The following is a 26,887-nucleotide window of genomic DNA, read 5'->3' on the forward strand; positions in this document are numbered from 1 at the left end:
CCACACCTGATCAAGCATCAAAGAGTGATGGCAATACTGCATTTGTGCTTCAACTTCTCTGATTCCTCCTTCCTACCGAACCAAAAATGAAAACAAAAGAGCACAAATGTCATGATGACAATAAGCCTACTTCTGTCACTGCGTTGACTCAGTGCAGCCTAAGCAATAAGACCTAACACGAGTAGCAAGAGAGAGTTTACTCCGTTTAACCACATCCCCTTTTTTCCACGTGCTCTGGCCACACCCTCTATTTCCTTGCTTCACTCCTGACACTGGCCAACAGTGACACTGGGATCCTGACACTGGCCTTGCCTCACTCCTGACACTCCGCCCCCATCTGGCCAACAAGCTCAGAGTGCGATCCGGTCGTTAAGCAATTGTGGAAACCATTGGAGGCAAGCCACAGGTTCAAATTATTAATATCGGAGTGGGTGTCTTTTGCATACCGGTGTCGCAAGCCAAGACACCCTGCGGAGATATTTAAAACACTAAGCGGCGCCACTGCCAGTTCTAAATACTCCGGAGTCCGGCCCCATCCTCCATTCCCCCAACAAGCCTGGAATTACACCTGTCCCGAGTTTCTTGGCATCATTTGGTCTAGTGTTGCGCCGAGTTGTTTATCCAATTGTATATCTACAGCAGATTGTTTGCATTATCCCCATATTTTCTAGGTAAGACCCCGGTGAAAAACATCCACCGTTTGTAAGAGATACTTCATGTTTTGCTGCAGCGGAACCAATGCTTACGGAACCAACTGTTTATGGCATGAGTAGAACTTCTGAGCAGTGTTGCCCGCCCAAGCCTCTTGGTAAGATGAGATTGCGGACACCAGTGACGGGCGTATCATACCGGCAACGCTTCGCCTTTCAAAGGGTCGAACGTGACAGCAGTGTTGGGTGGTTCAGAAGTCTCTGTCTGGAGGAAAGATGAAAGGGAAAGGGGAATGGGAAGTTTGAGAAATGGTTGACGAATCTTTTATTTATTTAGTTTTTTTTTTTACTGACCCATCCGACCATAGATGTGGTGTTCCTTCCATATGCGGTGATTGCCATTACATTTACCCATCGTTGGTTTCCTGTTCATGTTAATTGCTGGAGGTTGAGTCAGCAGTTTTGTGGTTTAGAATTTCCAAGTTCACCGTCGGGTCCATCGAATGGAAAAGATGCTGTGCAGAGACTGCTAGGAGGGGAAACAAGTGGGACTAATGGATGAGTAATAAAGGGAGCAAAACTCACTGCACTTGACAACTTCCTCGAGGAATGACTTGTAGTATTCTGTGTGCATTCGTCTCTGAGTTGCTTGCCTGGGTTTTAACTATGGTGTTTCTCAGGCAGGGTGATTCATCAATGTATACGCCATCCTGGATGTCTCCTATATGTCTGGTGTTGGCTTAATGGTTCGGGTGGTGGGCTTGGGATCCTAGGATCCAAAGTTCAAATCCCACTTGGCTGTTGAATTAATACCAGGTAGGGATGACTCTGCCTGTCATCCTTCTGAGGTCGGTAAAAATGAGTGCCAGCTTGCTGGTATCCTGTGTCGGTGTGGTGACCAGTCCAGGATTGTACCCAATAACCAAGGAGACTGCTTAGGCAGCACCAACGCTCTGCACAGAGTATGGTCCCGATGGATGGATGGATGTCTCATCTGCTAGCGTGGGCTGCAAAGATGGCCCAGCAGTATGCACAATCACCTCTGAGCTCTCTTGGCTGAGTTTGAATCTTGGGCCAGCTATAAACTGTCAACTTGATGTTTCACAGGCAGGGTGAATCATCAATGTGTGTGCTTTCCCCTGAATGGATGTATAAAAACAATAAATAATAGGTGTTCCCTCTGCTAGCATTAGCTGATGGATGTTAAAGATCTCATTGTGATGTGTAACCTCATGAAGTGTAGGCAAGTTGCATCTGGCACCCGAAACAAATTATTAAATTTGTTCCCTAACCTGTATGGGGCATGGCATCAATGGCACAGCAGTGCTCTGGGCATTGATGCAAACCAGCAGTCACGTGCTGCACACAACATTTGAGGATCTGCAAGCATTAGTTGGCAGACGTTAATGATACCACTGTGCCTTTTTGCAAAGAGAAAGTGAGCTATCACCAACAATCTGAATCCATCCATCTATCAGGACCATACTCTGTGCAGAGCGTTGGTACTTCCTAAGCAGTCTCCTTGGCTATTGGGCACAATCCTGGATGGGTCACCACTCGAACACAGGATACCAGCAAGCTGGCACTCATTTTGCTGACCTTGGAAAGATGACAGGCAGAGTCAACCCCACCTGGGTGTTATTGACTCAACAGCCAAGTGGGATTTGAATTCAGGATCCTAAGATCCCAAGCCCACTACCCTAACCATTAAGCCAACACCAGGCATACACCCTGAATAAATTACAAATTCCCACCTATACTGTGCATAGCAAGTAGTCTGGCCTTCTTGGAGGTTCCACGACACAGGGTTACACTGCTTGTTATCTCAGAGTGTAGGATGCTGTGATGGCTGCAGGTACTAACTACTCCAGGTATTCACAGTCAAGTGTGAACTTTTGTCTTCCGCTCTAAAGGGTGTTCCATTGTTGTGTAAACTTGTATTGTACCTATAAAATGAGATCATAAAACATTACAAACTCCCTCCATAAGTCAAAGACTCAAAAGCTTGAGATTTCACGGTAAATTTTCAACAGTTGGATGGTTTTTAATATACTGTATATTTATTTTATTTTGCGTCACTCTTATAAGACTCCGCAAGTGGCTGATTTTTTTGTGACCAGGTGTAGTTCATAAGAACTAAATTGTCCCAAGTTCTTTGACAATGTTCATTGTTTGTGACATGTTAATGATTTGACCATTTTTGATTTAAAATGCAGGTCTGAGTGCTGCCAGGTCCTTAAAAGAATTGATGATCTCAGAAATGGTCGATAATAATTAAAGAATGTCTTTGTTTTGTTTGTCATATTTACATTTAAATGGTTATCTGTGTATCACATATGGAAAACCTAGAATGGAACTCGGTAGAGCACGTGCCTCTGTCAGGCTGAACAGTTTAAATTTTGTATCCCAGTGACAGGCCAGATCTGCATCCAAAATCAAATCGGCTTGTTCTTGTCACCTACCCAGCTCATCCACCAAGTTTTGTCCTAACCCGTCCGCAACTTTTTGAAATATCATGCCATGAATCATTTTTGGCCCAGTCTCTCAATACGGCACTTTCCAAACGACGTAATCCACCCAAAAAATGCTTGGTGCGCATGGGCAGAAACCCCAGGAAGCTTAAGAGGTCGGGGTGAAATAAAATGTATGATGTGTGTAAGATAAGGATTGTTACTCGGAATGGCTCACCAAGTTTCTGAAAGATACTTGGAAAAGTACCTTGGAGAAAGGGTTGTGCCTCTGCACAATGAAAGAGTCCGACATCTTTCTCAGCTCGCCGAACCGGCACCTGCTCATAGTACAAACTCTTGCCCAGATGGGCTGGTGGGTCGCTGCTAGTGAATGGACTGTGTATCTGGATTCAATTCTTCTGAACACCAATGGGAAGGACATATCTGGGGCTTGTGCATGTGCAGGGTAAATTTATTTACTACTAATCATGGTGGGAATGGGGGTGGGGGGGGCTCTATGGGAGCTTTGAAGGCTGTTATAAATATATTCCTTGTTTGGCTCCAGGGTCACAAGAGAAATATTCTACATTTTTGCATCTATTGGTAAAAGCTGAAGTGTGTGTGTGTGTGCGTGTGTGCGTGCGTGCACGTGTCCAGTGAGACAAAACCAGTCAGTACAAACAAACAAACAAACACACACAGTACATATGCAAAAGGCCTCATTTAGCATTCATACATCATTTTGAAAGTCGTGTAATAAGTGTAAATAAGTGGTGGTTCTCATATCCGGATCTTTACCGAAATCGAATCAGTTCTTCCTTGTCACACACCCAACCTACCTGGCCACCAATTTTCATCCGAATCCGTCCATAACTTTTTGAGATATCCTGCTCACAGACAACCAAACACACAAACAGGAGTGAAAACACCCATGACATAACGTTTGACCTTCTCGTCCCCCTCCTTTCCCCCCCCAGATGTCCCATACGCCTATCTCTTTGCAGCTTCCCTTTCCCTTTTCTATCACCTCCCACCCAACTTGCTACCCTCTCTTTTCTCAACCCCATTCCTTGTCCCCCCCCCAACCTTTGCGTAAGTACCAAGAACACACTGATAGTCCCTAAATAATTATCAATAAACTAGTCACAACAAAATTATTCTCATTATTTTTCTTCCCCTCCTTCCCCTTTCCTTCCTTTGCCAAGTTTCCTGTTGTTAAAACTGCCCTCGACTCATGAAACAGCTTCATGTGATGTTTTAAAATTTGCTCTTCCTCTTTCTCTTCTAAAGTGTATCATTTCAAATATGAATGTCACTTCAATTGTGTGTTGAACTTCCTTAATGTAAATACCATTTGTTCCCATTCTCTTCCCTCCCATCTTGGACATTTGCCATCCATCCATATCTCAAACATTAAAAAGGCAAACATCTCCAAAACTGAGAATTACTCCATCTGTTCAATTTTTGGTGTGTGCGAAATGAGAGTGGGGAACGACAAAGAGTGTTAATTACAGGAAAGATGGAAAAGAGCAGACATGGGAGTTGTGGTGACTCATCACTCGATCCTTTTTGTGACTAACTGGGGTTACACTTACATTCATTATGAGATACCGTATATAATTAACCCCTGGTTAACCTCTAAGTCATTTTCGTAACAGTACATTCAACATTTCTGTGGGTATGAGTTCACTGCCCTCACCTGCCAGATGTGCCAGAACAACGTCATTTTCCTGATTGTCTCCAAAGTAATCCATCTAACCCCTGTGCTCTTTTATTGTTCAAGGGCTTGTAATTCATTTCTGGGTTACAAAAACCCAGCTTTCCTTCTCCATAGAAATTTCCACCATTGTCTGCACGTTCACTTGTTTTATCCAAAATTTTGTCCATGCGTAACAAAATTATCATGTCCTTTTGGACACACGCAACAGTTAAAATCGAAGGTAGCAAAACATTGGATTCTTTTTTTTTTGTGATTTCTTTAACATAATGTACATCCTTGACGTTATGTTCTGCAATTCTACTCCTATGTTTTGAAAATGAAAAGGAATAATTTTTGGAGCTTCATCAGTTCCACCGAAGAGCTGGTGAAATAAATGATGGCAAGTCACCTGTGGGCCACAAAATTCTCGTACTGTATGTGAATAACATTTGTTACATTCAAAGTTCTCTGTTCACCAAACAGTTCAGTGGCAGCTGTTAAGGGATGATTCATGTCTGGTTTATATTTCCTCAAACACATAAAGCCAAGAAGCTCAGCATGAAATGAAATACTGTAATCAGGATAAACTCAGGATGGAAAAGAAGGTAATTCAACATTAACCTTCTCAACACGTTTTTGCGTAATTATTTATTGTACATAATTTTATAAATTGTTCTCTAAATGTACTTCTCTTGCACCCAATCGTGTGACTGATTGCAAGTATTCCTACTGAATTAAGGAAGCTTGGTTAAACCTCATTTTAGCATGAAACTGAAGAGGTTTGGCAGAAACTTTGATTGAACCTCATCCAGTATGCCTGCCCGATGATTGGCTGCCGATCATTGTTATGAGTCTTAAGGGCCATTGCTAACTATGAAGTTGATCTGTTGCTCGACTTGTGGCAATGAAGTGATTTTTAGATTGTTTCTTTGTTATACAAAACAAGCAAACGTATCCGTCCTCAGTGACTGGAACAGTTTAATTTAATCTATCAATTTGAATTATTTAATGGGCTTTAAAAAGATTAATTGTGTTGCACTCTTGGTTTCACTTGGAGCCAAAGTGCTGAGCTACTTGTAGCGCCCACCACGGAATGGTGGTGCAACATCGGGCGGCGGAGGTTGGATTTGTCTAAAAAGAAGGCAAATATAGTTATTTTAAATTGTGTTAACAATTTAGTGTAGAATATCCTGCTTATGAAATAAAATTTGGCATCAACATCAATTTGGCATTTATGCCTGGTTTCCTAATTTCAAAAGCGAATGTTTTGCTTTGCCTGCGTGCACAGCTTTTCAAAGGCACCATGGGAAGTGGTCGCCGTAAACAGGAGACAGACAAATGCATGGACAGACACCATGGTTCACAATACTGTATATATAAAATTAAAGCATTAATATTCACAATGGATTCTTTATAGTTTTTTGATCATCTGTGTTATGAGTTTTAAGAACCTCACCATCTACATAATACATTCACAAGATGCCCTCCTCTCTCCCTCTGGATGAAACTATCACAACTGGCACATGATGTCTGGACAGTCCTGGAGGGTCAAAATGTTTGACCTGAGCCTTGTCTGACTGAGCACAACCTTATTCGTTAGCACTACCTTCATTTTAGGATTTTTATTTTTATTTTTAATCAGTCTTTGGCTCCCTCCTGGTCTGTGTTGGGCCCCCCTCCTGGTCTGTGTCTGGTGCCCATCGTGGTCTGTGTCTGGTGCCCCTCGAGGTCTGTGTCAGGGGGCCCTTGAGGTCCATGTCGGATGCCACTCCTGATCCGTGTCTCGCACCCCTCCTGGTCCGTGCCGGGCGCCCCTCCTGGTCCGTGTCGGGCGCCCTTCCTGGTCCGTGTCGGGTGCCCCTCCTGGTCTGTGTCGGGCGCCCCTCCTGGTTTGTGTTGGGCGCCCCTCCTGGTCCGTGTCGGGCGCCCCTCCCGGTCCGTGTCGGGCGCCCCTCCCGGTCCGTGTCGGGTGCCCCTCCTAGTCCGTGTCGAGCGCCCTTCCTGGTCTGTCGGGCGCCCATCCTGGTCTGTGTCGGGCCCTCGTCCAGGTCTGTGTCGGGCCCTCATCCATGTCTGTCGAGCTCTTATCCATGTCTGTATCAGCCACACAATCTGCATTTTTGGAGTCCTATTTTTGAAATAAGACATAACTTAGATGTGATTGCCCAATGTCCTTTGACTTTTTGTTTTGGGAATTTGACCTGTCAAAGGTCATTGTCAAAAAGGTCATTGAAGTGTCAAAGGCCTTGTTTGTATGTCGAGCTAATCTCTGCTCAGCACATTGTAAAAGTTAGACATTTACAGGGTTATGATGTTTAAGGTTTTGTTACATCCCGATGAGAACGTGCACTTCGTTCCTCACTCTTCAAAACATGCGATGCTCTTCAGTCAGGAAGGTAAACTACAAGCTAACTTGGCTTTTCTTAGAGGATGAAGTGTTATGGATCCATTTTGATGGTAGTTTTTGATCCACTTTGATGGTAGTTTTAAAGTTTTTGAAATCCAGCTGAAAGGAAATCCACCCATTGCTGACAGTTAAGATGGCATGTCATCTATCAACTGGATTATTCTGCCACATGTAGCATACATGTAACACTACAACCATTGTTGTTTATAAGCATTGCTCCATGACATCCTCATGGAAGAGTACATGGTGAATGAGAGACAATGTGCTTTCCAGGGCAGCTCTGAAGCTTATCTTGTGGAATGCACACACATGTGTCTTAGTGAATGTGAGAATCTGGTGAAAGAAAATGCTTAAAATGCAATTGACATGGAAAGAGATGGATCTTCACAACCTACAATACTGTCGGACCCCGACATCCGTGGGGGGTTAGTTCCTGAAAAACACCGCGAGTGTCGAATCCGATCGAAAAAGGGGGATAGGTTCCAGACGATTTGTGTTTCATAAGGGAAAATCAAAGAGCCAATAAAAAAACCGCGAATATGTGAAGCACAGGGCCGTGAATGGAGAAACAGGACACATTTTATGAACTGCCAATACGCAGTGTCCACGTATAGTAGAACTGCGAATGTCAGGATCTGACAGTACTCTTGTGTATATATGTATATATTGTTGTGGGGGAACCACGAGGGAGGGGCTGTCCCTGGTTCCTCTCTCGACTCACCAGGAATCGCAGGCCGTTACACACGAATAACTTTTTGTTTTGGTAGGTCGCTAATCAACCGCAAACATCAATAACTTGACCATGTGACCCAGGGTCCTCCTTCTGACAACTGTTTACCGAGGAACACATGATCGCCTTATCGGGGAATCATGCCCTCAATGCATACTTGCATTTAAGTTACTTACCATATCAGGTGCAGCTGAGTAGAGCTGCCAAGAATGCATCCGATAAATAGCAGATTTTGGGGTATAATGTCCCAGCCAAGCTAAGGTGTGGACCATGCCAGACCAATGAAAGAAAAGACAAGAACAAACTGGGTACATTTCTAACAGGCACATTTATTTAAACTAGAGTGAGGAAAATGATGTGGCATAGTATGGAATGGGATTTATTGCAACTGTACAGCAGGGAAATCAAGGAATTTGTTGGGTGCGGCAAAAGTCATACAACATTCACAAAAGAAGAAGACAGAGCTGAGTTACCCCGAATATCCTTAGGCAGTCTTAACGTATGCTACGACAGGTGCCAATCACACACACACACACACACACACACACACACACACACACACACACACACACACACACACACACACACACACACACACAAACCCGAGGAAATTTAGACATTTCCCAGTCCTAGTGACCCAGTGAGATAAAAAGCAGCGACCTCAATACCTGGCTCAGTCGGTGGATCTGTCCAACCCAAAATGCTTAGGAAAGGGGAGAAGGGAGAAATACTGAGGGTGTCCAGGGTATGGGAATGAGAGATGTCAGGTCAGGTCAGGTATGGGAGCATGTGCCAGAACAGCACGTCGCTGCGTCCACTTTCCGCCAGTACTCCAGGGGCCTCCGTCTGGCCATCCCCCAGGCAGATGCCAGGCCCATCCCCATCTCCTTGAGATGATGGTCAACCTGTTGCAACCATGAGGCACGTGGTCGACCCACTGGCCTCCTCCACTCATGAGACTCCCTCGCTGAGAGAATCTGGTGAGCAGGATCAGAGTCAGGAAAACGAGCCACATGTCCATACAGCCGCAACTGACGCTCACGGACTATGCAGGTAACAAATCTCATCCGAGTCTCTCTCAGCAACCGCTCGTTGGACACAAAATCCGCCCAGCGATAGCCAAGGATTCTCCGAAGAGACCTGGTACCAAAGGAATTAAGTCTCCGTCTCAGATCCTTGGTCAGAGTCCAAGTCTCGCACCCATAGAGCAAGACTGGAAGTACCAAGGACCTGAAGACTCGGACTTTCGTCCTCCCGCACAGGTACCGGCAGCGCCACACCCCATGATCCAGTGAATCCATGACTCCCCAGGCCCAACCCAGACGTCTATTGACCTCTGACTCGCAGCCAGCAGAGACATGAATATCACTGCCAAGGTAAGTGAATCTCTCCACGACCTCAACATCCTCACCACAAACAGACACAGACAGGACAGCAGCATCCAAGATGTCACCGAAAGCCTGGATCTTAGTTTTGACCCAAGAAACCCATAATCCCAACGGCTCTGACTCCTCATTCAGCACCTCGAGGGCCCCCAAGAGGATGTCTAAAGTCTCCGCAAAGATGACTGCATCATCTGCAAAGTCAAGGTCCGAGATCTTGACATTCCCAAATGACGCACCGCAACTTGATCTCTCCGACATCCTCCCTAGAATCCAGTCCATACAAGTGCTGAAAAGTGTGGGGGCAAGTACACATCCCTGACGAACTCCAGTAACAACTGGAAATAAGTCAGAGACGGTACCACCACACTTCACAGCACTCTCAGTACCAGAGTAGAGTTCAGACATCAGATCGATCAGTTTTGGTGGCACCCCACGAAGACCAAGAATCCTCCAGAGGACATCCCGATTCACTGAATCGAACGCTTTACAGAGATCAACATAGGCTGCAAGCAGCCCCTGCCGAAACTCTCGTCTGCGTTCGGTGAGGACACGAAGTGCAAGGATACGGTCAATTGTTGACCTCTTTGGTGTAAAGCCTGACTGCTCTGGACGCTGGTGCTCAAGCAGATGGTGGCGAACCCTATCGAGAATTATCCGAGCAAAGACCTTGCCCGGCACTGAGAGCAGCGTCACCCCTCGGTAGTTGTTGCAGTCTTGGCGATCACCCTTCCCTTTCCAGAGAGGGACAACAAGGCCCCTCTTCCAGTCAGTTGGGATGATGCCTGTTCCAGGCAGAGCACAAAACTGCATGCAACGACATGAGTGCAGCATTTCCACCAGCCTTGAGAAGTTCGGCATGGATGCCACAGATCCCTGCAGCTTTGCCCCGTTTCAACTGGTTCACCGCAGCCCGTGTTTCCACAAGTGTAGGTGGACCACAGTTGATTCGAGGGTCAGCAACAGGGATTGTAACACCATTGACGTCCAACTTGACAGTTGGGGGATCAGCCTGGTACAACCGCTCAAAGTAACCGGCCCAGCGGGCCTTCACTTCAGACTCCTCTGTCAAGAGCTTACCACTCTCTGCTCGAACTGTAGTGCTCCGAGGGATGGGCTTGGATGAACGTAATGTGCGAATTCCCCTGTAAGCGGGACGAGAATCACCTGTCCACAGGTGATGCTCTACCCCCTCACAGATTCCTCGCACATAGGCCTCCTTGTCCACCCTCAGTGCACGTACAGTTTTACGCCTCAGCTCCCTGAACTGCTCAGCTCTGCCATTCATCCTGGCCCTGCGACTCTGGTCAATGGTATCTAGTGTCCCTTGAGAGACAAAATTCTTCTTTGCCCTGCGGTGAGCTCCAAGGCATCCACCGGCAACATCAAGGACGGTGGTCTTGAAGGTGTTCCACAACTCTTCAGGACCCCCCAAAGCACCCAGACCCCCAAGTGTCCACTCAGCCTGTTCGCAAACTCCTCAGCTACTCTCTCATCCCTGAGCTTGGTAACATCCAGCCTCGGCTGGGATGGTACCATTCTCCAGGATTTAAGGTGCAGCTTTAGAGTTGCTACAACAAGCCTGTGGTCAGTATTGAGGAACTGAGCACTCCGGTAGACCCTGCAGTTCTGGATCATCCTCCAACGACCGTCAATGAGGACATGGTCAATCTCCTTTGCCACACCGCCAGCGTTGGAATACCAAGTCCAGCCATGAGCTTGTGGGCGCTGAAACCATGAACCAGCCACCCTAAGTCCATGACTTCTTGCAAAGTCAAGGAACTTAGTGCTATTCTGGTTCATAGTTCCTGACCCATGGGGACCAACACACACCTCATAACCGTCCCTATCAGTTCCAGTCGATGCATTGAAATCCCCCAAGACTAGAAGTGTATCTTTAGAAGACTAGAAGTGTAAGTGTAGAATGAGAGATGTGAGTGTACTGCAACGTGGGGTGCAGCGTGGTGGAAGAGGAAAAATGTGAGGTGCAGATCACTATGGTTCACTCTTGGGTTAAAAAGAACGGTCTTGGTTGCTCTGAAATGAATGTTATTGGTCGGGCTTTCCTGTGTCGATTGCTCTTGTGCATTCACAGTAGACGAGAGATAGAGGGTAAAGAAAGATGTGTTAGAGAAAAGGCCCTATCGTAATAGTGTAAGAATCTGTATGTGTAAGTGTTTCTGCAGAATGCAGCCGAGCTGAGCATCAACAGAATGAGAGCAGCCCGGCTAATAATAGTAACTCGTGATCCCATGCTTGATCATGTTGACTCGTGGTGCCCCTCACTTACTGCCGACGCTTGTCCTCCTTGCGCCACTTGTTTCAACGGTGAGGTCTGAAATCTGCCGCAGTCCCTTGTCTGGTGAGCTTTGGTGTCTAGCGAGTCTGGCAATATCTCTCTCCTGGCACGTTTCAGTCTAACTGAGCTGAGTTTGCTCTTTTTATGATTCCCGGGTGGGTCAGGAGCCAAGAATTGGATCAAATGGAGCTGTGAGTAAATTCAAGCCTCCCCATTGATCCATAATGGGTGTAGTCATGTCCTGCCAGGCCCCGAACACGAAGAATGGCCCAGTTAATCGCCAACATGCCCATGTGTCGACACTCCAACATGAACATTGGGCCGTGGTTTTTTGAGGCGCCCTCTGGCCCTGGCCTCCATTCCAATGAGGTATTTTAGGGAAATCCCCACACCACCCAGATGTCCTCAAACGAATTCCAGCGCACGTTCGCGCTTTGCGTTATGCCCCGTGATGACCCGACCCTTGTTTTTATATATAGTATATTTACATTTATATGTATTTATGTATGTGTATATATATATATATATATTTGTATATATATATATATATATATATATATATATATATATATATATATATATATATATATATATATATATATATATATATATATATATATATATATATATATATATACATATATATATATATATATATATATACAACGAGCAGGATATATGTATTATGTATTATGTATATATATATATATATATATATATATATATATATATATATATATATATATATATATATATATATATATATATATACACATAATACATATATCCTGCTCACGATATATACATATATGTATGTATATATATATATATATATATATATATATATATATATACATATACATATACATATATACACTATATATATATATATATATATATATATATATATATATATATATATATATATATATATATATATATATACAATTATATATATATATATATATATATATATATATATATATATATATAATTGTATATATATATATATATATATATATATATATATATATATATATATATATATATATATATATATATACACACACACCCACACACACACACATATATCCTGTATATACAATACTAATGTGCAAAAGTTTGGGTTATTCCAATGATATTCATATTTTAGGGTAAATTCATCAAATTATCAGTGATAAGTCATATTGTGTTTATTATTTAAATTAACAGCCTTTATAAATATGTGTGAAAGAAACTGCTGAAGTAAATTACAAGAACAGTCTAATTTTATCATATCAGTCAATGCTTTGTGTGTTTGCCCTTTGCCTTCTTGAGTACCATCAATCGTTTACCCGTGCTTCCTGTATATGACTGAAACACTCTCACAGCAATATCATGCAAACTATCCTGTAGTACATTCCTGTTCTTAACGTTATTGGGATCTTCTTGTTCTTCTCTGTTTGCAGGTAATCCTGTTTCCTCAATGGGACTCATGTCTGGACTCTGGGGTGGCCATTCTAAGTCTGAGCACAGCAGTTGTAACCTTGTTCTCAAAATCCTCTTTCACTATATTTGAAGTGTGTTTTGGATCATTATCTTATTAGAAATGAATCCCCTTCCAATTGAATGCTTTCCATGAGGAGCTGCATGGTGCTGCAGTATCTGGTTGTACTTCTCTTTTGTTAGCATCCCATTGATTTACACATGTTTTGCAATGGCGGATCCAGGGGAGGGGGGAGGGTTCACTGGCTGCACGTGAACCCCCCCCCTCCCCTCCGCCCTGACAATTATGTCACATGATCATCGTGCGAGATATCACTGGACAATCGGCAATTGCACGTCGTTTGCTTTTACTCGGCAATTAATCCGAGCCGCGATACTTTTCGCTGCTGGATCTGTATTAATCCTTGTGACTCAAGTGTTTAGTTATGGCTCTGAAGAGAATGGCAATTTTTTTTCTGGATTGTGTCCTACAGCAAAGTTCAGTACAATTCTGAACTATTTCACCAGGTAATTCAAAGTTTCAGTGCCTACATCGTCCATTATTATAATTCACTAGATGACCCGTGAACCCATTGTGACAGCGGTTGATAAGAAAAATCATTTCAAAAAAAAAGAAAAAAGATAGCTCCAGCGAACTATGTTGAGGTTGTTTGTATTGATCAAATACTCCCGAAGAGTACTTGACTGAATCGGGAATTGATTTTTTAATAATATTTTTTGTTGCCCGATTTTAACGAAACTTGATATTGCACGTCAATGTGAAAAAAAAAAAAACAGAGAAAAGAAAGTCGAAGAAATTATTGTGCCTAATCTTCAAAACACAATTTTATTTATTAATGAACACGGAAGTATTAGATCAAAATGGTGATGTTTATTTTATGCTTAAAAATAAATCGTTCTTTGTCTATACTAAATGTTTGAGATTTTAAAATAAATCATTTCATGAAAAAAAAAAATGGAAGCTCCACCGAACTATACCGCTGAGGTTTGCATTGATAAAATTCTCCCAAAGAGTACTTGACTGAATCGGGAATTGATTTTTGAAATAATTTTTTTCATTGCCCGATTTTAACGAAACTTGACACTGCACACCACAGGTGAATGGCGAGTAATGTGGGCCAAAAATTTTTGCACTATCGTGTACCGTTTTGGCTGTATTTCAGGAACATACATACAAGATGAGAGTTTTAGTAATATATAGAAGATAGATAGATGATCTGATGATCTGCAATGGCGAGTTTAGGTTTCGTGCTCGTGGCCATTTTGCGCTTGTCCGTCCAATATTTTCATTGATTTGTATTGGAAACATTTTGTGTATTTACATTGTTGTTGTAAAGATCCAGCGTAAAGATTCCAAAATGTTCAGCTTTTCTTTAGAACAGTTAGTGACAGACCTGAGGCCTTTTCGTCAAGTAGCTCTTTCGTCCCAAATTTTCCTGTGGAGAAAGTAAATTTTTGGTCGGACACTGCAAGCCCTGGATAGATTAACCGGTTTTTCCTCGACGATTACATTGACTTGAATAAGGCTTAGTAGCATATTTCACAACATGAGAACATCTTAACCTTAAGTGAACCTGCCCTAAAACATTTCTGGATTCGCCCGTGTTTTCCTTCACCAAAAGCTGAGATACAACCCGAAACAGTCACAGAGCAGACCAAATTACCCGATTTCATTGTTCAATCACCTAAATTTGGTGTTGCCTTGAAAATTTCAGTCTTTTCACCTTATTTTGTGGTCTCAGCAGTGGTGTATTTCCTGCAACTTTGCCATGGAGACCTGCTGCAATCAGCTTTCTGTGCACAGTGCTGGACAAGATGGTAATGTTCAGATCTGCTCTCATTTCATTTGTCAGCTGTTGACTTGATTTTCTTCTGTCATGTAAGCTGAGCAACTTCAAGTGCTCATCTTATCTTGGGGAGTTTCTTCTGGGTATTCTTGGCATTTTCTTGCCTTGTACCGAGCCTGTTTCTTTCAGATGTTGCAAATGGCACCGTCACTTCTCTTGTGACAGGGCAGACGTACGCCAGGCAATCCACAAGCAGATTTCCACACGAAGCCTCAAAATGTGCCAGCCTTTCTCTTTCCAAAGGTGCGACCTGCCTCGTGCGTTCCTCACACTGACCTCGTGTGTGTGCTCTGCCGATCTCCCGTTCTATCCAGACAGAAGCCTTCCACAATCCACACGTGCAACCGATCTCCCATCCTATGCAGTCAGCCGAAGCCCCTTGCACTGCACCAGCCTCTCCTACACGCTCCCTCCCCTGTGCACTCTATATCCTCTGCCTCCAGGGCGTGGTCTGTTCACCCCCAAACCTGGGAAGGCGAGGCTTCTCCTGTTTGTTGTGGTTTCAGGGATGCGTTTCCCAGCTTTACTGCCTGCCTTGAAATATAAAAACATAGGGAAAATCACAGATGGCAATCACGTACTGGGGAACGTATTCTTACTCCCGAAGCTAATTAACACCGCACTACCCCTCGTGCGGTGACACGTAACACTTAAGCTCACAGATTCCCTAACTTAGTTACATTGAGTTGCTTTCTACTCGTCCACAGACCAAGCAACTCTACACAATGCTAAACTCTTATTAAAAATTTCTGTCTACCCCCACAACCATAACAATATGTTTAGCAAAAATAAAACATTTTTTCAATTTCCTAATTTGTTTGATACTGGCAAATGCAACAATTAAAAAAAAATTGGAATTTTGGGGGTTTTAAATTTTTTTATCGCTCTCTAGTGCTTAAGCCTTTGTCGTAAAGTTGATGGTAATATTAAATTATCCCTCACCCAATTCCTTAGTGTATGTGTAGGGAAGTGTTTTAGTACCCCACCAAAAAAAAAGAAAAAAAATTGATTTCTTCATAATGCCAACAGGATTAGAACAGCACCAGTAATGTCGGGTACCCTGCTAGTGTTTGATAAAACACCAGCAGAACATGCCTTCTAACATGTCCGTGTCCATCACGATTTATTGTCTGCAGCGGTATTTTACAAACGCATCTCTGGACATGATCAAAACTATCAACCCTAATCGACAGATGCTGTGGACTGTTGGGTCTCAAAGGCATTCTAATAAAGCACACCATAGCGTATGTTCTTTCAAGTTACATGTATCTGCAACAATTCGTTACTGGAGAAGTATTTTGAAACATTTCTGAATAAAGACATAAAACGAGCAGAGCAGTAGCAATGGTGCTTTGGGTGCAGTGCTACACATCCCAGGTGTGTGTGTGTGTGTGTGTGTGTGTGTGTGTGTGTGTGTGTGTGTGTGTGTGTGTGTGTGTGTGTGTGTGTGTGTGTGTGTGTGTGTGTGTGTGTGTGTGTGTGTGTGTGTGTGTGTGTGTGTGTGTGTGTGTGTGTAACATCGTTTTGTATGCTGATGGGCCGGTATAGGTGAATAGATTCACAAACATCCCACAGCTTGAAGTTTTCATTTGATGTATTGTGAATATGCTGTTCCAGGGTTGCACTAAGCCATTATGCACAATCCCCAGCAACTCCAGGATGCACGTGTACTTCCAACAACCCTCTCCTGGTTAAACTTCCAAAATCGAGGCTTACTGCATGCTCACCTCGACTTCTTGATTTCTCAATTCTCCCATCTATGGAATCGCCTTCCAGAGGCCGTTCTGTCCCACTCTTCCCTCCAGGATTTCAAGCAGACAGTGCAGCACCACCTCTTGTTATCGTCTATCCTGATCCATGATATTTATTACCCCCATCAAATCTTCCTAAACCCTCTGGGAAATGGCAAACCACCCAGCATCACCCTTGCCAAGAAACTGCTTCGGCACCACCGACGCTCTGTAACAGACCATAGTACATCAGAATCAGAATGAGGATCTCAACTTGCTGGTTTCAATGTTTCCTCTCCTTTCTCTCTTCTTTGCTCTTGTAAAGAAAATACCCCAAAATATCTCTCTACCAGCTTCTTCTTGGAACAAACTTTCATTCCTCGCAATACCACAAGATTAGGACCTTTACTGAAACCCGGTGAAATGCTCAAATAAAATATGTTGATATGGCGCACCTGTTGGAAAGTCCTATTGGGTTTGTTGCATGGGGGCATACTCACCACTTATGCAGGGCTGCATCTTCGGAGACCGATGAAATTAGAATGCCAGGATGAACAGTTTACCTTTTGTATCCAACCGATAGGCAGAATCTGCATCCAGATTTAAACCAAAACCAATCAGCTTGTTCTTGTCAACTGTCCAACTCATCCACCAAGTTTTGTCATAATCTGTCAACAATTTTTTGCAATATACAAGGAAATCTCACACAGGTGGAGGCCATTCAGCACATCATGCCTGCACGAACACCATACTAATTTATCTACACAAGATCCAAGGAAGAAAATGCAAAAAAAACGTTTTTCATTAAAAACTTCATAAAATTAAAAACATTAATTAATGGAATAATTGTTTTATTATTATTATTATTATTATTATTATTATTATTATTATTTTGTTGGTGTTGTTTTTTCCTTTTTGTAGTTTATAATTTGTATTTTTAATTTTCTTCCCCTCAATTTGTTTCTGTATCAGGCTTTTCCTCGATGATGATCTATATCTACACTGTATAGTTTTTGACCCCACCTCTGAATGGTGAACAATCACTGAAAAAACTTATAAAGATCTCGTATCTGGATCCGGATCTTCACCAAAATTGAATGTCTTCTTTTTTTGTATACATTGTCGAGGCTCATATGAGAGCTAACACAGAAAGCACAGCAAGGGGGAGGGGGGATTGAGACAAGAGGGGTGGGAAGGACAAAGTGGGGAACAGAGACATTAAGAGATCTGTGGAAGGGAGAGGGATTGGGCGGGGAACACGGGGTACAAAACATGGACATTACAGGAACTTTTGGGAAGGAAAGCAGAGAATTTGAAGGAGGTCTATTTGGGGTGGATTAACAGGGGTAGAAAAGATTGAGGTTTTGAATGGGGGAAGACAGAGGTGGTGGTCTTCCTTGTCACACACCCAACGTGTCCACCAAATTACGTCGGAATCCATCCATAACTTTGTGAGATACCGCACTATACTGTATATTGTTTTTGGCCTTATCTCTCAATGGTGAAGACTCATTTAAAAATATTTCTATATTGTGTCCAGATCCGGATCTTCCTCAAAATTAAATAAATTTGTCCTTGTCACACACCCAACCTGTCCACCAAAGTTAGTCTGAATTATTCCATAACTTTTTGAGATATCCTGCTCACAGACAGACAGACAGGGGTGAAAACATAACCTCTGTGCCCACCTTCAGTGACAGAGGTAACAAAGCTATGGAGTTACTACAACTACCAACAGCATAACATCTAGCCATGATGATGAGGTCCAAGTTTCCTACAGCAGCCTATGCCAGGCTCACATAATCTGCTCACTTTTGTCATCACGCTGTCATCTGCAATGTGCCAATGGGCATGGGGCATGGCTCAATAAAAATCAGGGCAGGAGGAATAGCTGAATAAAATTAAAAGTACAATCTAATCTTGGCAATTACAATGCCCATCAATTTCAATTGGGTCTCTTGCAGATTTAGGGTCTCATGTAGAAATTTACAATACCTGCCAATTTAAATGCTGACCATTCTCATTGATTTGAATGCCTACATTTTGATTAGCCAACCCCTTGCCCCTTCCACTTCCCCATTTAAAAAAATATTTTTGGAGCTATCATTTCTACTAAACAGGATGATTTTTATCCATTTGGACTGAGTCCTGTATAATTTGGCTGTACAGCAATTGAAGCATACGTCCGTACTTGACTGCACGTTGGGCTCCCTTTGGAGCTTCCATGAACTCATGACTCAGATGGAGATATGACCACAGGATTGAACACAATAAAATGATTAAAAAAAGTTCGCTGCCTGTGGAAATTATGTTAATGAACTCTGAAGAGAGAGATATTAAGCTGTTATGGAGGATAGTGATGGATAGACATCTCCACATAGTATTCACACATCCATTCAATTTACTTCCTTTCTATTAACCCAGATTCATCTTATAGCTTCCTGTGCTATAAGAACTGCTCAAATAAATGACACTAATGTCGAGAAGTTGATGGGAGCCTTTGAGGGGTTTCCATATGATAAAGTGCCAGTATTTTATTGTGCAGCGTTTATTGGAAGGTGGTTGCGTGTGACATCTCAAATGTGTTTGCTTTCTCCATCGTCAATGAAAACCTGAGTGCGAAACCTGGAGTAGTTACGATTTGTGAAACAAGATGGCAAAAAACAAAAAACCAATGCCACCCGCAGGGTGACTCGTATCTTGCCAAAAGGTGACCACGTGTGACTTCTTTAAGGTCACACTGAGGTGAACAGAGCTGCTATCCACCAGGAGCGACTCCTTGAGGAATATCTGCCTACGAGAGATTCCGATGAGAATCGTTCTACAGAGTAACCATGAAAAATATGCGTTTTCCTCATAACGTCACCAAATGACGTCATAATGTCTCAAGCTTGACATATCTAGAAAGCACTCATCGAGGTGTTTAATTTGAGGTACTACACGATATGGTTCCTAAAACTTGAAAATTTGACCTTGTGGTCAAATATGTTTGACCTTAGGAGCTAACCATGAAGGTCAAGGCCAATCGCCACCAAAAATTAATCAGCTGAGCACCAGACCATGAATTATATTCCCATGAAGTTTGAAGACGATCCGATCAAAATTACTCAAAAAATAAGGGTTTCGTCGACTCCCCTGATTTGCGACAAAGTGACCTTGACCTTTGACCTTGACCTTCAAAATTTTGTGCGCTGAAAGGGACCTCTATAGGCCTCTGATATGCGAAGTTACAAAAATTTCCAATGATAACTGTGCTCTGCAGAATTTTTTATACGTGATTACAGATAAACAAAAATAAAAAATAAAAAAAATAAAAAAAACGTACAAGCTGACTAACATATCTTGCAAAAACTTCGTTTTGATAAGATAAAAATGAATTATGCTTGGGCAGAGTGTCACAATGGATGGAATTGATGTTGATCAAACTATGCTAACTGCCATGGCAAGAAGAAGCTCACATTTTGGGAGTTAATCCTTCATCAAATCCCAAGAATTTTTGAGCAAAAGAGTTCTTTCTTCCCTTCCCACACACTCTTTTAATACCCCTACTTCTTTCTTCCCAATCCTTCCAAACCTCTGTTTCATTTCATTTCATTTCTCCCACTCTCCTCTGCATTTCTTTCTCTTCTTTCATTGGGTTCCCTTCTCTTCTCCTTTTTCCAGTTATATTTTTCCCATCTCTACATACAAAATAAATAGATGGTTGTTTCTCTCCATTTGGCTATATTTGGATGAGTCATGCTGTCTCCTCATAAATGCTTGGGAAAAAAAATTCAACAGACTTAGAAGTGATGATCACCACATGGCACGAAGGTGCAAGAGCAACATCATTTTTGGTCGTGCCCCATGGGGCGAGTCAAAACGTCAAATACCGAAAAATGCAATTACAGGTACATTTTTAAACATTTTAAAATGAAACTCTGAATATGCGATCAACATTGGGGGATACATGAATGATGTAACTTTTTAGGGTGATTTAACCCCCGGTTCATGTCTTCAGGTCACAGCGGTCAGAATGAAGAGAGGGAAATTTTAACCTAAAATTTGGTATTGGCTCATTCCTGGTGGAACTTTTTTCAATCTTCCAACTTTTGCTTTATCTCTTCTCGAACATCTCTTCTATCTTTCTTCTCCATAATGTTTGCCATTGAGAGAAGTAACACAATTAGCTTTTTCTTTTAATATCCCACATTGCACTACAGCTTTCAGCACTACCCAAATCTTTGATTGCAACCATACTGAATCTGCTCAAAGACATGTCACATTAATAATACCTCTCGGTTTAACAGACAGGAAGTTTTGAGTGCTGTTTTGGGGTTTTTTCGGCAGTCCGGCATTCCCAACAATACTGGTTCCAATAAGGGCCACACGGATAGGCGAAGCAGTATCAATCTATAATGATGCGTGTACAGTTTAGGACTGTATTGTTCTTGATGTGTACGGTATCCTTGTAAAGCGACCCTTTCTCTGGTGTTTGTGTTGTTACATTAGCATGCAATTCTTGTGGTGGGCTTTCTTATATCTACTAACATGTAAGACCTATCACTTTGCTGACGGGAATACCAATCTATGCTGAAATGGTTAATCGATGGGGTAAGACCAAAAAAGGTTCCTGGGAGATCCTACCCACCGTGTGGGGATTACCAGCTTTGCAAGTTGGCGTTTGCAGTTTGGCCACGTGTGCCCATGTATACCCATGCACAAAGCATCCTTTTTTTCTTTTTTGTCTTTTTGTGTCACAAACCTTCCCAGGAGTTCCTTGAATCCACCGTCGTTGGATTTATTTTAATCCGTTAATCTGTTCTCAAGTTATAACATGACAAACAGATAGACAGACTCGGCTCCTTTTATAATGGAGATGTGTACGGTTATTATATTTTTCTATTTGAGCGTACCCTGTAGCACATCCTGTGTGCATCTGGCCATAAACGCACCATTGAATGGTAAACTTGTTATCCATTAGTAAAAGGACCTGTCCTCCAGAAACAGGAAAAGTTTAGGATATTTTTTTGGATTTTAAAAAATATTTCATGGACTTGAAAAAGGTTAATTGTGTCAAACTCTCAGTTTCACTCAGAGCCAAAGCTCTGAGCTACTTATACCAATCACCGCAAAATGGTGGTGCAATATCGGACCGTGGAGGTTCGATTTGTCCAAAAAGAGGGCAAAATGTAAGTACAATCCCTGCATATATAACATATGTCCCTGCAACTACAGACCAATCAGCCTTCTCGCAATCATCAGCAAGGTTATGGAATGCATCATCGCTTCACACATTAAATCCTTCTTCTTCTCCAATGGCTTGATTTTCAATCATCAATTTGGTTTCAGACCAGGTTTCAGACTACCCTGGATACGCTGCTTCTGCTCTCCCAACAATGGATGGAGATCCTCAATGCCGGACATGAAATCCGAGCTGTATCCCTAGACATATCATGTGCTTTTGATACGGTCTGGCACCCTGCCCTGTTCACCAAACTCTCTTCCTATGGTACCCAAGGCCATCTCCACTCATGGCTCACAGACTTCCTCTCCTGTCACAGTGAACGTGTGGCCCCTCTTCCTGTCCAGGCTGGAGTTCCTCAAGGCAACATTCTGGGCCCTGTTCTTTTTCTGGTTTTCATCAATGATCTCTCCGACTCTCTGGAAAATCCTCTTTATATCTTTGCTGATGACTCCACCCTCTGTCGTACCATCTGTCATCACTCATACCTGCAAGCCACAGCTCTTTCGCTCTCTGCAGATCTGGGTAAAATCACAAACTGGTCAAACACGTGGAACATGTCTTTCAATCCTGACAAATCTCACACTCTCACTATGTCTCTCCGAAAGGACCGTTCAGAAAACTCCCCCATCTACTTTCTCAACAATCCTCTGGAAGAAGTCCTTTCATTCAAGCTTCTCGGTCTCATTATCTGCCGTGATCTTTCCTGGGAAAGCCACATTTTAAACCTAGCCTCCAAAGCCAGTCGCCAACAGGGAATCCTCCATCGTGAAAAGTCCTTCCTCGGCCCACCTGAGCTCCTGACCACAAAAAAAGCTTTCGTCCACAGCCTGATGGAGGACTGCTCTCCCTTCTGGGCTGGTGCTCCCGCCTCTCACCTTCTCGGCTTCACGCTGTGGAAACCAAGGCATGTAGGATTATTGGCATCTCCCGCAATAAGGCTGTCTTTGGGCCTCTCACTCTCTCACCGCAGGCAGGTCGGTGGTCTTTCTGTCTTCTACCGTTTCCTCTCCAATCTCGCCCCCCACCCCCCTGCTCTGTCTGCAATTTGTCCCCACTATATTTCCACAGGACGTTCAAGGTCCGCCAACAACCCCCTTCTGGTAAAACTACCAAAATTATGAATCACTGCTCACCTTCACTCTTTCATTCCTCTTTTTTTCTGCCTTTGGAATAAACTCCCTCACTCTCTTCAATCCCATTCTTCCCTCCAGGCCTTCAAAACAGCTGCTCACTACCACCTCTTATCTTCGTCCATCCAAAACCTCGATTTTTTCTGCCCCCGATAATCCACCCCAATCCCACCTCCTTCAAAGTCCCTGCTTTCCTTCCTGAAAGTCCTTGTAATGTCCGTCTTGTATTCCCCGTTTTCCCCGCCCCATCCCTCTCCCTTCCACAGATCTCGTAATGTCTGCTCCCCACTGTTTTGTCCTTCCCTCTCCCACCCCTCTTGTCTCATGCCCCCCCCCCCGCCTTGCTGTGCATTGTGTGTTAACTCTCATTCGAGCCTCGACAAGGTATACAAAAAAAAAAAACCATCAAAAAAATATTTTGAATTGTGTGTTACTCCATGAAGATCTGCATTAAATATACTTAAATCCAGATGTTCAGGTTGATTTTAAATACGAGTTGAAGGGAAAATACAAAAGTGAATGTTGAGCTTTGCCTGCATGCACAGCTTTTCAAATGCAGCACAGAAAGCAGCCACCATAAACAGGAGACAGACGAAGTCACGGGGAGACACCACTGTTTGCAATATATGATCCATGAGGCATATATTTAACTTCATCTCCTTCCAAGTGGCTTTCATTTAGAAAATACTAGACGACCTGTAAACCCGTTGGGTTCCCGTTGTGACAGCAGTTGATAAAAAAAAGTTTTTTCAAAAAAAAAAAGATAGCTCCAGCGAACTTTACTGCTGAGGTTGTTTGCATTGCTGAAATTCTCCCGAAGAGTACTTCACTGAATCTGGAATTGATTTTTTAATAATTTCTTTAGTTGCCTGATTTGAATGAAACTTCATAATGCACACCGCAGGAGAATGGTGAGTGAGGTAGCACTAAAAAATTTGCGCTATCTTGTACCGTTTTGGCTGTATTTCAGGAACATACATACATACATATATATATATATATATATATATATATATATATATATATATATATACACAAGGTGAGAGTTTTAGTAATATATATAGATAGATAGATAGATAGATAGGTGGTGGCACAGGAAAGAGGCAGTTTCATTGGCGAGAGAGCACAACCTTCGATGGGTCGCCATTCCGATGCAGGAAGTTAAGGCAGGAATTTGTAATTTCTTCAGGGTGTCGGTAATAGCTCGTCTACTCTGTGCGAAACACACCATTGGAACTTCAACATCCACCAACTAATGCTGGCAGATATGACACCCAGTTTAACGTTCATCCGATGGACGGCACACACTTTGATCAATTTGTGAAACACCAGGATGACATTGTATAGCTGGGCCCAGATTCGAACCCAGGCTCGACAGCTGAGAGGTGAGATATACAATTCTGTAATTGAAATTTATCTTTTAGTCTTACTTTCTAATAGCTTGTTTGAAAACGAAATTTCTTGCAAAATATAATTTACTTGGGGGGGGGGAAATCCCCCAATTTAAGCCCCTTGTAGCATACAGCACTTTGTCAAGAGCACAGACCCTGAGTGAAGTTAGCATCAGTGTTGTTCGTGCATGTGCTTGGAGTGCATTCATTTTCTTTGTCATTATCTGTTAAGGAATACTCTGCAGTGCCGATTCCCACGATCGGTGTGTTGATAGTGCAAAAATATTGACATTCATTCTTTTCTATCTCACCCTAGTTTCTCTCTCATAGCATATAAGGTGTGGGTTTAGTAGCTGGGGTAGTGGGAGTTAGGAAAACAAAAAGGACAAAAAGTAAGATTTTATCCTAAAATGATTTTCTTCCTGAATTTTAAAGAGAACCTCATCAGATTTTCTTCCTTGTCTTATTGTTGGTGAAATGAGGGTTTCTCTGGTGTTGGGGTTTGACGTAGACCACAAGGGATCCTCAAAACCTGAGGTTTTGCTCGGTCTTCTATCGGATCTCATGATACATCATGGGAGATATTTGTAAGGAATATTTTACAGAAGCCCGATCTATATAATGTTGTATATGAAGGGTACCATTTTGAAGCATCACCAAGATGGAAGTTTGAAGGTGCCAGGTCCGGTTCGTTACACGGAGTGTATAATGGTGTCCCGTAATACATTGGTCCACCATAGAGGTGAAATTGATCAACCGGTTTCATGAATACACATCGTGATACATTTCAGATTTTATAAGATCAAGTTCATCCCATTCATGTAAAAGACAGATCATTCCATGAATGATCAGAATTGAATTTGTGCCATTTATCAGTGCTTCATCCATATGCAAAGAAATGGCTGCAGCAACTGATTTTCTTCTTTCCTTTGGGAATGGATGCTCAAAGTTGAGGCTTACAGTAGGTCCAGAGAATCTGTTCCAATTTGATTTCTAATCCATTCCAACTACTGAATAAACCCTCCTTCCATCCACATTTCCCTCTTTTGCTCTGACGAAGAGCTAACGATCGAAACGTCAGCAGCTCCTCACTTTCCCATTGCAGTGAAAATACTCTTATCGGCTTTCAGTTAATAAACTCCATTGCTTAACTACAGAAGCAACCTGCTCTGTCCTGTTGCAACAATTAATATGCATTTTATAGACGGGGTTGGATATACGAGAATGCTTGTGCCCCTCTGCACCGACAGTTGGGAAGGTGGGTGCGGGTGTACTGAGCCAAGGGTGGTTTCTTGACTTCCACAAACAAGAATTACATCTTGGTAGGACCAGGACCTCAGGAATTCCGAAGCCACTGGGATTGTGGTGAAGACTTAACCAGGTGTAGCTTCCAGGGTAATCCAGCTGAACATCACCACATGCTCCTTCCTTCCTCATCCTTTGCTGAAAGGGTGTTTTTTTGCACATGTCAAACATAGCAGCCAGCCAGGGTGAGGAGATAAAAGGATTGTTGGCAGTTTGGGTTGATGAGATGCAGGCTGTACTGGTGAGTCAACCATGAGAAATGAGAAAATTGCACAGGATCTAGGAAAGGGAGGTTTTGGTCAAATGCAAGGCAGTAAGTACTGGGATGCCACTAAAAAGGTTGCAACAGGCATATAAACATTTGAAAAGAAAACTTCTAAAAATGGAACATCTCCCCAAAATAACACATGTCAACCATTTTAGCTAACTTTTTCGGATGTCGACTGACCAGAGCTGCAACGCAAGCTGGGACGTCTTAATTCATGGCACACTTGGCAGTTAGTTGCCCAGGGGCCCCATGATTCTAGGGGCAGTTGCCCCGATTCACTGGGCAGTTGCCCAGGGGTCCCACGATGCTGCCATATTGTTCACGAGAGAGCTCTTGGCAGAGTGGATAATTACTCGACCTCTCACTGGAAAGGCCTGGGATTCAAATGCCTTTTCAAATTATATTTATAATATAAATAATTTGTGCATAACTATCTGAACAAATTTTATCTTATAATGTTGTAAATCTGCAATAATATTGTATTGTTTATGCAATAATATTGTATTGTTATAATATTGTTAATCTGACTTGCAGCTGTGGATTTTAATTGCCTAATTGGTGCGAGGTTGTGTGTTGGTGTTTGCTTTTGTTGAAACGTTTAATGACAACACTTCGAAGAAGAAAGAGTGACTGACGTCAAGTGATTTTGAACTATCAATTGTGTTACTTACACTAATCAAGTAGGTCTGACTTTAATATTTGGCGAGGAAATGTGCTGCTAGATATTTAACCTCCGCCATCTTCGAAGATGGACGGAGGTTACTGTTTTCACCCCTTTCTGTTTGTTTGTTTGTCCGACGGAAAAAACTCCGACGGATTTCGACGAAACTTGGTGGGGGGGGGTTAGGTATGGTCCAAGGATCATGCCATTAAATTTTGGACTTGGT

The 26,887-nt window shown here is 42.6% G+C and overlaps 1 protein-coding gene and 1 pseudogene across 2 annotated transcripts in view; one reads left to right on the forward strand and one right to left on the reverse strand.

Moving 5' to 3' along the window:
- The window catches only part of ADAMTSL5 (ADAMTS like 5), a 161,845-nt gene that overhangs the window by 39,920 nt on the left and 95,038 nt on the right, over positions 1–26,887 (forward strand). The gene's annotated exons all lie outside the window — the stretch shown is intronic.
- LOC147015149 (uncharacterized) lies at positions 18–26,314 on the reverse strand (annotated as a pseudogene).

Source organism: Eptatretus burgeri, chromosome 12 (assembly GCF_056783735.1).
Source record: "Eptatretus burgeri isolate ZD-2024b chromosome 12, Ebu_testis_v1, whole genome shotgun sequence".
Classification (NCBI taxonomy): domain Eukaryota; kingdom Metazoa; phylum Chordata; class Myxini; order Myxiniformes; family Myxinidae; genus Eptatretus; species Eptatretus burgeri.